The sequence below is a fragment of the Magnolia sinica genome, chromosome 19 (assembly GCF_029962835.1).
Source record: "Magnolia sinica isolate HGM2019 chromosome 19, MsV1, whole genome shotgun sequence".
NCBI classification, from domain to species: Eukaryota; Viridiplantae; Streptophyta; class Magnoliopsida; order Magnoliales; family Magnoliaceae; genus Magnolia; species Magnolia sinica.
In genome coordinates this window covers 5,427,071-5,441,536 of record NC_080591.1, presented here as the reverse complement: position 1 = coordinate 5,441,536, position 14,466 = coordinate 5,427,071, and positions in this window count along the sequence as shown.

Below are 14,466 nucleotides of genomic sequence, written 5' to 3'. Positions count from 1 at the left end.
GGTATCGTGCCCTTGCATAATCTGAAAGACCGATCGACGGAGTGGATTTCTCACAAACATCACGGTGGGCCCCACCTAGCTTCTGACGCAGGAGCATGCTGCGACAGCAGCGTGTTTTGCAAAATGATACGGTACACCATGTGTATTGTAATAAATCTACGCAAGGGTAACTCGCGCAAAGTAGCAACAGGGCTTACTTTCACAAACCTAAAGCCACGTGGATGCAATTTTCATGAGATCCACACCGTCCATCACGTACTATGACATATTTTAACCGCTAAATATAAAACTTGTGATAATCAAAAACTTATAAATGAAACAGCACAGGAAATAGTTGGAATGGAACGCTTAACCTTAGTTTTATGTGGGACCCACCGTGGTGTAAATATTCTATCCAATCCATTCATATAATTCACCCGATTAGGATGGAAGAATTATCCAATTTTTATAGAATTAAAAAACTCAGGTGGGCTGTGATATGTGGAATTAGAGATTTTAGGAATAATCTTTTTGGAGTGACCCACTTGAGCATTCAATCAACTTCAAATTTGGTATCAAGCCCAAGAAAGGGCCTTTTTACGTGATAGACGGCGTGGATTTTAGGAATACTAAATCTCGTCTCCCATGGTAGTGAAAGTAACGTCGGTAGGTGACAAGCGCGAGGTGCCAAGTGCTTTCCTTTGTAATAGGTAAGCCATCATCCCCTGTACGGGACGCGGGTTGCACACGGACGCGGATTTCCCTAGGAGGCTTTCGCAGAAGTTCTTACCCTCACCTTGATGTTTTTTTATTTTTTATACACGCGCACACACCACCACACACTCACGTCATGGTAGGATTTCACCACCTATGGGTACTCAAACCCTTGACCCGGTGTTGAAACTCCTGAGAGTCTACCACCTTGTAAGAGTAAGGACCCGGGCCACCATGATGTTTGGCACCTGATGTTTTTGATAAATCCACATTGCCAGGTTTTGTATATTGTGGAAGCCTTTTTCTACAACATGAGACCAATCATAAAATGGATCCAGTGCTCAAGTTAGCCGTGGAAGAGGTAACATTGGGGAAAGAAATGTTTGCTCGTGGAACCTTCTTCCATCCACATAGTTGTTTATATGTCATTCAAATTGTTTATAAGGTTATTCCTTATAGAATTAGCTAAACTAACTAATAAGTCTACTTGATACAAAACATTTGTGGCTATATGATTGTTTCAACTGGGTTTAATCAATCCCCACTTTATTATCTTGTGTGGCCCGCTTGAGTTTTGTATAGGCATCAATTTCGGTATCAATTCCTAAAGTGAACTTTCATTTGTAATTCAACTTATGGAATATGCCGTGTTATTAATGCAAGTGTTCTAAAATTAAATATATAGCTCAACTCAAACTAAACAACTATGACCCTAATTGCTAAGATAGACGGTTGATTATTCAGTTACTCACATAATATGTTAAAATTATCAGGAGATAATTAGAGGGTATGGTTCGTCCTCAATGCTCCAATTATATTACTGTAAATTTTTCTTTATATACTTTAAAAATCTACAAATATACTGTGTAAAACCATCCAAATTACACACAAATCCATTTTGATTGGCTTTCAAGAGAATTAGTGAAGATAGGGATGAATACTTCCAAAACAGATGACTTACAAATATTACGTTGGACCTCACCTTGGCATCTGTTGCACGCTGTCCTGTGCCAGTGCCGACGTTCCTACTTGCTATCCTTACGCCCACTGTGATGTATGTGTTTTAAAACGCCGCCCAACTATTTTAATATCTCATTCTAAGACATGACACAAAAATGACGCGGATCTCTGGTGGACCAAACTTTTTCGGAGCCACCAAATTTCTCGACACATCTCTATGGTTCCCATTGCACCGGCAACTTTGAAATACTCCGGCAAAGTGTGATAGATGATAAGCAAGAACTTAGAACTTGCACACGTGGCATAGAAATAGTGAAATAAAACCGTCCAAAACAAATCTATATGTACGATGAACCAAAGATTTACGCTTATTTGTACATCTGACAATCGGATTGGTAGAAAGTTATTGAACGGTCAGAAATGAAAAATTATCCAACGGTTACGAACAAGTGTCCATGAATCAAAGATTAGAATATTTCAACCTTTTAGATCTTGGGATCGTGACTTGGAGACAGTGGCCACACAATCTACTCTTTTTTTATGAGTTAATATACATGCACGTGTACAATTTCACAGTGCCTGCGTATCGACCGTCATAGGCACGCCGAGTATGATATCACTCTAAAAACAATTGAAAAGTGAGTTTGCATGCCACATTACCACCGTTGACTTGTAAAGCACTTGCTTACCTCGCGATAGATTCCTACTAGGGTTAATTCCTCTCAAGTGGAGGAAGCTAGTTAATGTGCATGAAATCCACACCGTTCATCGAGTACACCAACCCTTTTTTGGCACTGATACAAAAAATCATCTGGATAAAAAAATAGATGGGCCACCCATTATAAAATTATACATATAACCTTCAAATGCACGTCGTTTAGGGTATTTGAATTTTGGAACAACTTGATTTTTGGAAATTTGTTTCATCGTGAGGAGGAACATCAGATAAATGGATTGGATGACATATAAATAAACTGATCACGATGGGACCTACACAAATTTATGGTGGACATTTCATCCCAACCTTTTATCATGGTGTGGCCTACCTTTTGGATTATCATAATTTTTTGGTTCAATGGTTAAGATGAGGCAGCGTACATGATGGACGGTGACGATCTTATTGAAATTCTATCCACGTGGCTTTTGGTCTGCGAGATCAGCCCCGGTGGTTAACTACCGTGAGGTACGCTAGCGCAGGGAGAGTGCCCTTTGAATACAGAGAAGGGGCCAATATGGAGTCGGTTTTTGTGGACCGTAGAATCGCTGACACGTGGAGCCAGCCTCGAAGAGGCTGGAACTGGTCGTCCGTTGGGGACGCGGTTGAAGGGAGGCCGTGCAACAAAAAGCTTCGTGGGGCCCAACGTTATGTGTGTGGGAATCCAGTCCGTCAATCATTTGCGTCAGCAGGCACTAGAATCAGATCCCAAGAATAAGGCCTATCTAAAACTCAAGTGGGCCACAACCCATTGTAAGCCTACCATTGAAACGTTCGTAAGGCTCAACTGAAGTTTTGGATCAGGATGATATTTGGTTTTTCCCTCTATCTTGGGTTTTTCCCTATTTTGATGGGGCTCACTTATGAACGGCTTGGATTGCATATAACATTAGGGGTTCGGGTAGTTTAGACGGTGTGCGTTTCGCAGCCTCACTGTTCCGTGTTGTATGGCCAATTTTATTTTATTTTTTAATGCTATTCTTAAGAGCGGATTAGCTGTTAACTGCGTAACATTACCCTCACAGTGGGGCCCACCTTGATAATATGTTGTATATCGACGCAGTCCATTCATTTTTTTCAGTTCATTTTAGGACGTGATCACAAAAATTAAGCAGATTCAAATCTCAGGTGGACCACAACAAAGTAAACAGTGGTGATTGAATGCACACCATTAAAAACCTCTGAGGGGCCGTTATAAGAAGATTTTGTAATTATTATTTTCAATCCAACCCGTTGATAAGGTCAAATAGACCTGGATTAAGGTACAATATAAATATAATATTTATCCAAAACTATTGTAGCCAATAAAATATTTTAATAGTCATTTATCACTTTTTTTAGTGGTGTGGTTAACCTTAGATATTAATCTCTTTAAATTTTAATAAAAAGTTCTAAATTTATCTGAATAAAATTATTAACGGCGTGGATATAAAATAAATTCATAAGGGCCTGTTTGGACAGGCACACTGGATGACTTTGGGTAGTATTAGGGTGGATTGCATGCATTTTAAGATGGTGTCAGTGGATGACATGCAATCCCACTGATTGCTGTATCCAACGGCTCAGGTATGGCGTGTTTGGACGGGTGGATGGCAATTCAGTGATTGTGTTTGGATGGGCTGCTGGTTGGTGCTCCGTGGGACCTATCACAATGTATGTGTCTCATCCATCCTGTCCATCTAATTTAACAGATCATTTTATGACTGTGGGGTCCACCTTTATGTACATGTTTTATATCCACTCCGTCCATCCATTTTTCTATATCATTTTAGAGCAGAAAAGAAAAGCAGAGATAAATCCCAGGTGGGCTAGACCACATAAAACAGTGTTCATTAAACACTCATCATTAAAAACTTCGTGGCTGCCACGGAAGGTTTAGATCAAGATGATATTTGTCGTTTCCCTTAATCATTCCTGTGTAATCTTATTAACAGGTTTGATGGCAAATAAACATTATGGTGGGCCTAGGGAATTCTTAATGGTGTACATTCAATCAACACTATTTCTTTTGTTGTGGTCCACTTGAAATGTTTCTTTGCTTTATTTTTGGGATCATACCTTAAAATGAAGGGGAAAATTCGATGGACAGCGTAGATATAAATCATATAAATCAAAGTGGGCCTCACCATCATGGATCCATCGAGCTCGGTGGTTCCCGGCTCCACCGAAGAGGTCGCTGTTCTTCCACTATTCTGGTGAAGAATTATATAATACCTAGGCGGAACATTTTATGTTATACACGTGTTTTAATTATGATAGATGGTCAGTATGGTTGGGTAATCCGGACCGTATTTTATTTTCTTTCCAACCTGAATCGAGTGTTTCAAAAAAATATATCATCCACATGTAATCTTAGCCTTCTGATTTAAGGATTTTAGATAGACGGCTTAAAATAGAAATACAACAGATCATTTTTAGGTCATGAGCTTAAAAATGAATCAGATCCAAATCTCAAGTTGATCAAACGGCAGGGAACAGTAGTAATTGAAGGCCTACTATTAAAAACTTTCTCAGACCCACTGTGTTTCCGTAACCATTTATTTTCAAAATTGATAAAGAAAAATAAATAAATACCAGCTTAATCTAACGTAAGTTTTAACTGTCAATTACCACAATTTCATGTGAATTGAACATCCACTTTTCAAAACTTCATTATCCTACTGTTTCTCATGGTGTGGTTCACTTGAGCTTTGGATATATTTCAATTTTGGGCTTGTGCCCTAAAATGATACTGAAAAACTGATGGACGGTGTGGATAAGAAACACACATCCATAGTGGCCCCACAGAGTGTACCAATTCCTTTCTGCCACATCAGGGCCTCACCGAACACTGTTTCCCCAGCCCCACCAAATCTCGTATGGTATGAACCGTCGGACTGCCCATCAAAGTTCCGGATTCTTCCTTGAACAACTGCGCGAGTGCAATTCATTTTGCACTCACTGATGACACGTGCCAAATATATGACAAGCGTGTGAAATCGGAGATGCCAAGCGACCCACACCACGTAGATCTAAATAAAAGATTCTGGCCAATCTTATCATCATGTGGGCCACACATATACGACCTGTTAAGATAAATTGACAGACCGTACAAATTTGATTTTTGTGTGACTAACAGGATGTACAAATCGCCTTCATTTTCCATTTATGGAACCTTGTTAGTGAAGCCCGTGGATGAGCGGATTGGATCTTGCACGCGTGTGTTGATACAGCACGTGTAAGAGGCAGAGAATACACTAGCGGACAGCACCCTCTGGCTCGGTTACTATATCGTCCTTTTCAGTTGTTGAGAAATCCGTTATGGCTCCGTTGAGAAATCCGAGGATGCGTCAAGGAGATATTACAAACCGTGATTCTCCGAATATACCACGTAATTAAAGATGAGATTCTCCGCAGGCGGTTTGGCTGGTACCGTGCGGCCCACCTTTATGTTTGTACTCTGCATGGACGCTGTTCATCCGTTTTTCCTTATCATTTCTGAGTCATTATCCCATAAATGAAGCACATCTAATTATCAGGGACCATATCATAGGAAAGAGTGGCGATTAACTATTAACAGGCCATCAAAACTAGAGTTAGGCATGTCTGATTCGATCCGGTGAATCCGACCCGATCCGAACTGAACCGACAGCCTGAATTGGTGTGGATCGAGTTGGGCCAATTAGATCTGAATATTTTTCGGATTGAGTTCGAATCGTGATCAATCTGGACTGATCCGATCCGAAACTCGATCCGATCTGATTCGATTTGACCGGATCCGAAGTGGATAAACAACATGCATTCACGGTGGGCCCCAACAGAGTTTACTCAGTAAGTCCGTGAGATTCTTCCAAAAGAACCGTACACAGTAGGAGTTTTTACATTAACGATGTAGATCATCATATGGTTTTGCTGACTAGGCTACCCTTGCTAACAAACTTCTTTTACTGGAAAGCACATTTGCTAGTTTATTCATTATACCTACACACTAGCTATATAGCTGTTGTAGGTACGTGTCGTGCGAAGATGTGTACTAACACTCCTCGAGCTTCGAGTTGTATAAATGGTTCAAAAGAGATCAAAGTTATATGGGCCTCACAGTGATGTATTTATTATATCTACATTGTTTATATATTTTTAGAGATTATTATAGAGCATTATCCAAAGAATGAATAATATCCAAAGATCATCTGGACCACACCACAAATAGCAGCATAGACAATGATTTTCACCATTAAACAATTCGTGTGATCCACTTGATAGTTAGATCTATCTTATTTTTCGTCTCAAGCCTTAAGACGAGCTCACCAATTGGATGGACGATTTGGATATAACACATATCCCCTGATCAGACCCACAAAACTTGTTAATGTCAATACAGCAATGCACTCACGTCACTGCACTATCGTGCACAGCACACAGCACTACCAACTATGTAGACACATGTGATGCAAAGGCGAGCGGAGACGCGCCTTGAGCTCCGAGTTGTACGAACGACTCAAATGAGATCAAAATTACATGAGCCCCACAATGATGTATTTATTATATCCATACTGTTTATCCATTTTTTGTAATCATTTTAGAGTATTTGAAAAAAAATAAAATTGAATCATATCTAAAGTTCAAATGGACTACACAAAAAATAGCAGCGAGGATAATGATTTTCACCGTTAAAAAATTTGATCCGAAGCGTACTCAACCCAATCCAATTCAGTTTCCCTGATCGAGTTGGACTCGATTCAGATCAGGCCAACCGTGCATTTCCTATAATAGGGCTTTCAATCACCATCATTTCCTATAATATGATCACCTGATAATTGAATCTACTTCATTTTTGACATAATACCTAAAATGATCGGGTAAATTGGTTGGACCGCATGGATACATGATACATGCATCAAGGTGGGCTTCACAGTCCTATCAGCTCCTTTGTAAACGCTCAGTTGGGCCCACCATGATGTGTGTTGTTATTCATGTTATCCTAAACCCTAAATCCTAAATCCATTCATTTTGCAAGTTCATTAGCCAAAGCTCAAGTGGACCACATCACAAGAAATAGTGGAACATTGGGGATTGTACACCTATGGTTGAAAACTCTACAGGCACATAAATTTCATATGAAGCTCATAGCATGTGTTTTCCTTTCATCTAGGGTGATATGATTTTATCACCAGGTTGAATGGCAAGAAAATATTATAATGGGCCTAATGAAGTTTTCAATAGTAAATATATATGGTATGATTGAGATTTGGATCTGCTTTATTTTTTAGCGTATACCTTAAAATAAACTATGAAAATGTACATACCATCTGAATAAAACACGTACATCATGGCAGGGCACATGGTTTTGACAGGGCTGACTAGCGTTGGATACTACACGGATATATTCTGTTTTTAGACTTAAACAAGATTACATCCGTTTTAGACTTAAAGAAGATTCATCCCCCATCTACAAACCTGATTTTTCATTATATATACTAATTCAAGTTTTATACTGATTACATACTGACACTGCCAGCAGCTGCTTCTCTGTGAACCTGGACATGATGGATGTGCTTTATGTCTGTCCATTTTAACAGCTAATTTTAAAGCATGGGCTAAAAAATAAGGTAGAATTAAAATTTTGGTAGACTGCACCATTCGAAACAGTGGTGATTGAATGCCCACCATTTAAAACTTTTTAAAGGCTACAAAAGTTTTGGACCAAGTTGATATTTTTGTGTTTTCCTTTGTCTATACTTACGTCCCTAGGTGCTAAGATAGAATGATTAAAACAAGATTTGTGAGTATCAGCTGCCTTCCCAGCCACCAATTGTTGAGCCATCATGCAATTTAGAATGAGAGGGAGTGATCATGCAATTAAGAATTGGAGGGTTAGTCCTTTTAGTAGGAACATTTTATCTTGCGCCAATGATTGCGGATCTTGTGTTTCTCAATAGTACAATAATTGATAGAAAAGATTATCTATATGGACAAACAATCGAGTTAAACAATTACTGGGATGTGATCTTTTAAATAAGGACTTTGTTGATCGGAGATCTTTAGGGTTTTCTATTTAGTCCAAGATCCTTGTAGCGGCAGAGATCATTGGACTCACATTCCTAATCGCGTCATTCCATTTCCTTCTATTTTGAAATGAATTGGCCTCATCTACATGTACCACTCATGCTAGGGCTATATTTTGCTACTCTTATCTTATTTGCAAGTGTTCATACAACTTTATTTGCAAGTGTGCATACAGCTCTAGTTTGTGTTATTTTGCTTTTGCAGATTAAGTAGACGAAAGACATGAGGCGAAAGATATACTTGAAATACAAATAGGATCTCGACCATCACTACGTATTGTCAACACATGGCAGTATCCCATTGGTCCGTCCATGGATCCATCAACGCCTAATAATGCAAATAGAAGGATGAAAGCAAAAATGCCACAATAGTTCAAATTCAAGGGGTTTTCCTACTTTCGGTTGTTATGGGTAAGTGCTTTTTCCTCCTTTATGTGTGCCTTTCGGTCCTCTTTTCGATAAAAAGAGAAACGTGCACGCATGTGAGTAGCGCGTCATGCTAACAACAAAAGTCTAGGATGTGGGGCCCACTATATTGAATATGAAATCTACTATATCCATCAGATTCTATCCTCTATACTAGACCCTGGGAAAGAAAATCAGCTACATCCACAACTCAGGTGGGCCACACCACAGGGAACAATGGAGATGGGATGCCATCCCTAGGTTTGTTATGGGGTCAGCATGGTGTGCATCTTTCATCAAACCCGTTAATCAGGTGTAACCCATAAGGATCAGATGAAGATACCAAAATCAGCACGATCAAAATCTCAGGTGGGCCACAAAATGCGTGAACTTAAGGTTTTCTAGGACTAATTTTGCATCGTTCCCATTAATGTCGCCCATCAGAGTTTCTTTATCAGGCTGATTTTTTGCGTGTACGGTTCAAGCAGCGGTTCTCACCTGATGGATGGGGTCGATTACATATATGGTGGACCCAACAAAGTTTGTGTTTTACACGCTGCAAAAAAAAAAAAAAAAACAGGTGTTGACGTGTTGTAGACGATTATAGGCTGCCGCTCATACATCCCTTGTCTCCGGAGGCGGATTGGGTAGTTCGTAAACAGTGCATACTTTCGGGCCCACCGTGATGTATTTTCTTTATCCACTCCGTCCATCACTTTTTACAGATCATGTTAGTGCATGAGCCCAAAATCGAAGCATATCAAAATCTTAAGTGGACCACACCACAGAAAACAGTGCGAATTGAATACGGATGTTGAAACCTTCCTAGGGCCCACAGATATTTGTCATCCATCATGTGGTCACATAGACCTGGATGAAGGGGGAAAAAACAGATTTTCATCTTGATTCAAAAATTCTGTGGGCCTGAAGAAGTTTTCAACTTCGGTATTCAATTCCCACTGTTTTATATGGTGTGGTTCACTTGAGCTTTTGACATGCTTCAAGTTTGGTATCAAGTCATAAAATGATGTACAAAAATGGATGAACGGCTTGGATAAAACACATACACCAAGGTGAGCCCCATAGGCTACCCACAAGCCCTTCACTACACTATCCGCGTTCCGAATCTCCACGTACGTACCCGGCACGACCATGTAAATGCAGTGGGCCCCAACAACTATCTGCCATGGATAGAAGATAGGCCAACCAGATGGGGACAGAAAAATTTTATGATCCGATCCATTCATAAGGTGGGGCATATTGCCATCAGATTGCGGGGCAAAATTTATGCCCATCCAATCGTCAGGTAGATGACAAATTACAAAGATTAAAAAAACAGAGAGAGAGAGATGGGAAAAAGATCCAACGGTCCGTATTCAACATACATAGAGAAGATTCCTGTCAGGACTTTTCCATGTTTGTTTTTTATCAGGTGGGCCCCACGTGTATAAAAAAAAAAATTGAACAAAGTTGGCACGTTCGGATCTGCCCATTGGAAAACCATGGTGGGGCCTACCAGATAAACCATCAGCGCGATTTAAAAATGAGACCGTTGTATGAAATGATTGCCAGAATTGAAAAGGAGTGTAAGCTGAGCCGTTGCCTGATATCTCAAATTCAAAAGTTCATACATTAGATGGGGTCCGTTCATCCAGTGGGTCCCACAGTTAATGTGATTGATGAGAGAATCATAACGGTTTGAAATCCTGATTTTCACCCTCCATTCACTGGACAATGAGATTTTGATCAGACGGTGATAATTTCAGAATCAATGAAGTTTCCGTATGATCGCCAAGCACAGGATCATTTCATTTGATAATGCCCATTTGCGGATCGGGTCCCAACATCACGGCCGTCCAATTAAATGATACTACAAGGACGAGGCAAGCTCAAGGGTCCATAGAGGGTTGCATTACGTGCAGTAACTGTGGTCACTGGCAACATATGAAAGGTGCCCGGTCTTCAAGGGTACCCGGGCCCGGGTTGACCGGGTCTGCCTGAATACCCTGACAAGGTATATATCCACAGGGCATTTGACTCTTTAGTCTTTTTACCTTGATTTTAATCGGATTCGGGTTGATTAAGGTTCAAATAAGAAAATTTACTTGTCAAGCCTACTCAAATGATCCTCTATCCAACCGTTCGTTTGTTTTACATACCTAAGCACATGTTATGAGTGAACTGGCTTGATATATTGACAGATGATCTAGATGGCGCAGCTCACATCATTGAAACTTTTTTTTTTTTTTTTTTCCGAAGAAAAATGAAGAAAAGATAAATAAAACATAAGTTGATGTGTTTGGCGAAGGACCTTAAGTTATTCTTTAATCACTCTTTTTATAGATTGTAGAAGTAGTAAAACCCTCATTACGGTTTCCTTATTATTTTAGATTTTTCATGCATATAGGAGTCCTTAGTTGATCCAAAATTATTAACTTGCATTGGAAAGAAATTAAGAGTTCCAACTCAATCTAAACTTGTTGCCTTTTCGGATCTTATTCTCGTAGCTAATCCTTTATAGAGATCTTTGTGGTCTAATAAAGATCAAGCTTAAGACTACCAAAGTTTCTATAGATCTAGGATACTAGGTTGGGTTTCGAGAACCTTATGGGCTAATTCGGATGGGGATCCCTTTAAGAAATCAAGGTTACTCATCCATAGGATCCTGCTACCTTAATGGATTGGAGTGTTGTAAATAATAGTTGGATAAGATTCATCATATCAAGTTCTCCTAAACATTTTATTGAGAATTGGTCAAATTAGATTTTGGATCTAGTTCTCTTATTCTCTTAGTTCTGATTAATATATACAGAAAATCAGACCGATGCGTTTATTTTTCCTGATTTGGGCCTAAGCTATGGCTGGGTTTGCTCGGACACCAATCTAATTTTTGGATCTTTGAAAACTTCTTGAATGCCAAGTTTTTGGAAAGATTCCCCATTTTGAAAGAATTGTAAGAAACAGCCTTACCAAGAATATCATAGTTGGATTTGTGATAAGATTTGTTCTCTCGGTGAGTCTCTTATAAATGTGGCAGGTACATCGCCTTGTTAATGGGCATGATAATCACGGCCACGTGACATGTGACGATTCACCATTTCAAAGGCATGCATAAGGGTTTGTGACATCGCATTAGTATCGAAATGCATAACGTTGATGTAAAATCAATTAAAAATTTCTTCGAGTGTGAAAACACCTTATGTGCACTAAACGCTTAATGGAACCACGTGACAATTATTATTGCACCAAGTCAAGGAGTCAAAAAATGGGTGTAAAGAATGTGCGAGTATGATTTCCATGAGTACTAAACTCATAGGGTTGATACGTGGTGGCTTTTTATTGATCCATATCTCAATACTAAAAATGGGTGTAAATAAAAACATTAGATCTTGCTATACAAGAGGAACATACATTTTAAGTTAATGGTATAGTAAGTTGGAAGGTGCTACTGCTTAAACAACCTACAATAAGATTTTCTCCACAAAAAATCTATTAACACCCAAAATTTTACCCACACAATTTATTTAGGTGATAAGTCATAACCTATAACTTTTTAGTACCCTTACATTCTCTCTACATGCAACCAACTCGCTCTTTTTCTATCAAAGAAATGTAAGAACTCTATTTAGTGGGCCTCACTGATCAACAGTCTGGATTGTTATACAGTTGGACTGGATGATTGAGTAGACCAGTGGGCCCCACTTCAGGTGATGCGCTGCGCAGTCTATCTGCGCAGCTCTGCGTACTAGGGCTGGAATGCTATAACTGTCTTACGCAGACAGCAGTTTGAGTTGAACTAGGATGCTACAACGTGGAGCATGAGAGAGAGAGTTGTGATGGGTTTCAAACTCCCTCTCCACAGACTCTATAAAAGAGAGCTGGGTCCCCAATCCTACACCGACAGCAGAAATTCTAGTCCCATCTACGGATTTGCAGAAAGGGTGTGAAGGAGAGGAAGATCCTAAGTTCTACAGGTATTCTGGTATTCTTATCCGGCTTCCATGGCGGCGTCTCAGCTGGGTAAGCTATCCGACCCCTGATCGCCATGTCCCATGCACAGACAGATCCGTGGGCCTATTCCGCATATAGATTAAATCCCACATTTGGTATCAGAGCTATCTGTGCATAGGAATGGATGATCAAATTCATCTGTTTAAGATACAGATTCATTAAGTTGATTAGGGATATCCGAATCCCTGAATACAGTAATATTAAATTAGGGTTTTTTCGAATTCCATATCTCAAAATTGGGGATTCCAGTCTAATAACCCCAAAATCCAGCTTATATTAGGGATTTCGGATTTCAAATCCAAATTCAGAGATTAAGGATTTTGGATTTTAATCCCCAAATCCAGATTTCGAAATTTAGGGATTTCAATTTTTTCGAAATCAAATAAATAGGAATTTCGAATCCCAATTCCCATATTGGGGATTTCAGTTCCATTACCCTAAATCCAGTTTTAATTAGGGATTTTTTTTTGGATCCAAAACCCCCAAACCCAGACAAACCGTTTGGGATTTTGATTCCCAAACCAGCTGTTAGGGTTTTGTCTCTCAATCCTTACCTGTATCATCCATGAAGCTAGCCATGCCTGACGACAACGCCCGATGGATGCCGGAGATTCGGCCACCTTTTCTGATCATGACTCTTTCATCCAAGGCTCTTGATGGTCTCCTCCTATCTCCGTCAGCCATCAACATCGTGTTTTGTGGCCGTCCGATCCTTCGTTCAGAGGCTGGGTGTTGCTGCCATTGATCACGGCCACCTTCCTGGATCTAATCTTCTCAGACAACGGCAATACGCGTGCGGCTTATGGATTTAAGCAATCAGATTCTGGCCGCGATTGCAGTTCGTCTCTCAGGAGTAGCACAAAACTCGTTTTTGAAACTACGGCGAGCAGCAGCAGCGGCTGTTTTTTCGAACAGAAACAGCAGCAGCAGCTGTTTTGTTTCGAACGGAAACATTAGAGGCAGGGATTATACCTACCCGATTTTTTGGGTGACGGGTTTGCGGACCCGATTGAAAGATAGTCGGGTCTGCAATTCAGGACCCGAACCGGGTTTTCCATTATCCAATATTTCTATTAGTGGGCCCAGACATCATTCAAGGCCCATTGGTCCGATAATCTGGTCCACTTGATATCATTCTGATATAATTTTTATTTTTGGCCTGGACCATATATGGGTTCAATCATGAGCGTATGATCTAACTCATTCAGGAGGATAGGGACCATTTATTATGATCTGACCGTTTATTAGTTTGATCAGGAACTTTCATCTGACTTTTAACTCATCTATTCAAACTTATGGACGGCCATACACAGATCTACCCAATCCATAATATCGGTCCATCATTAGAATGTCAAGAGCTCGATTTAATCATGCTCATTTGAACAAGTACAGATCAAATGAGAGTCCTAATCAGGCCCTATTATTTGCCCATCACCCATATTTAAGTTTTGATATGGACCGTTGGAAAGTAAGGTGTGAAACCTGTTTATATGTTTCACTTGAGGTCCCTTTATTTCCAAAAGGGTTAGTATCAACTGACTTATGGACCGCATCGGACTAATTAAGAAATAATCCATAGAGAGGCAGGATTATAATAGCAATCTTAAAGTCTATATTTGTAGTTTTGGATTTGGTTGT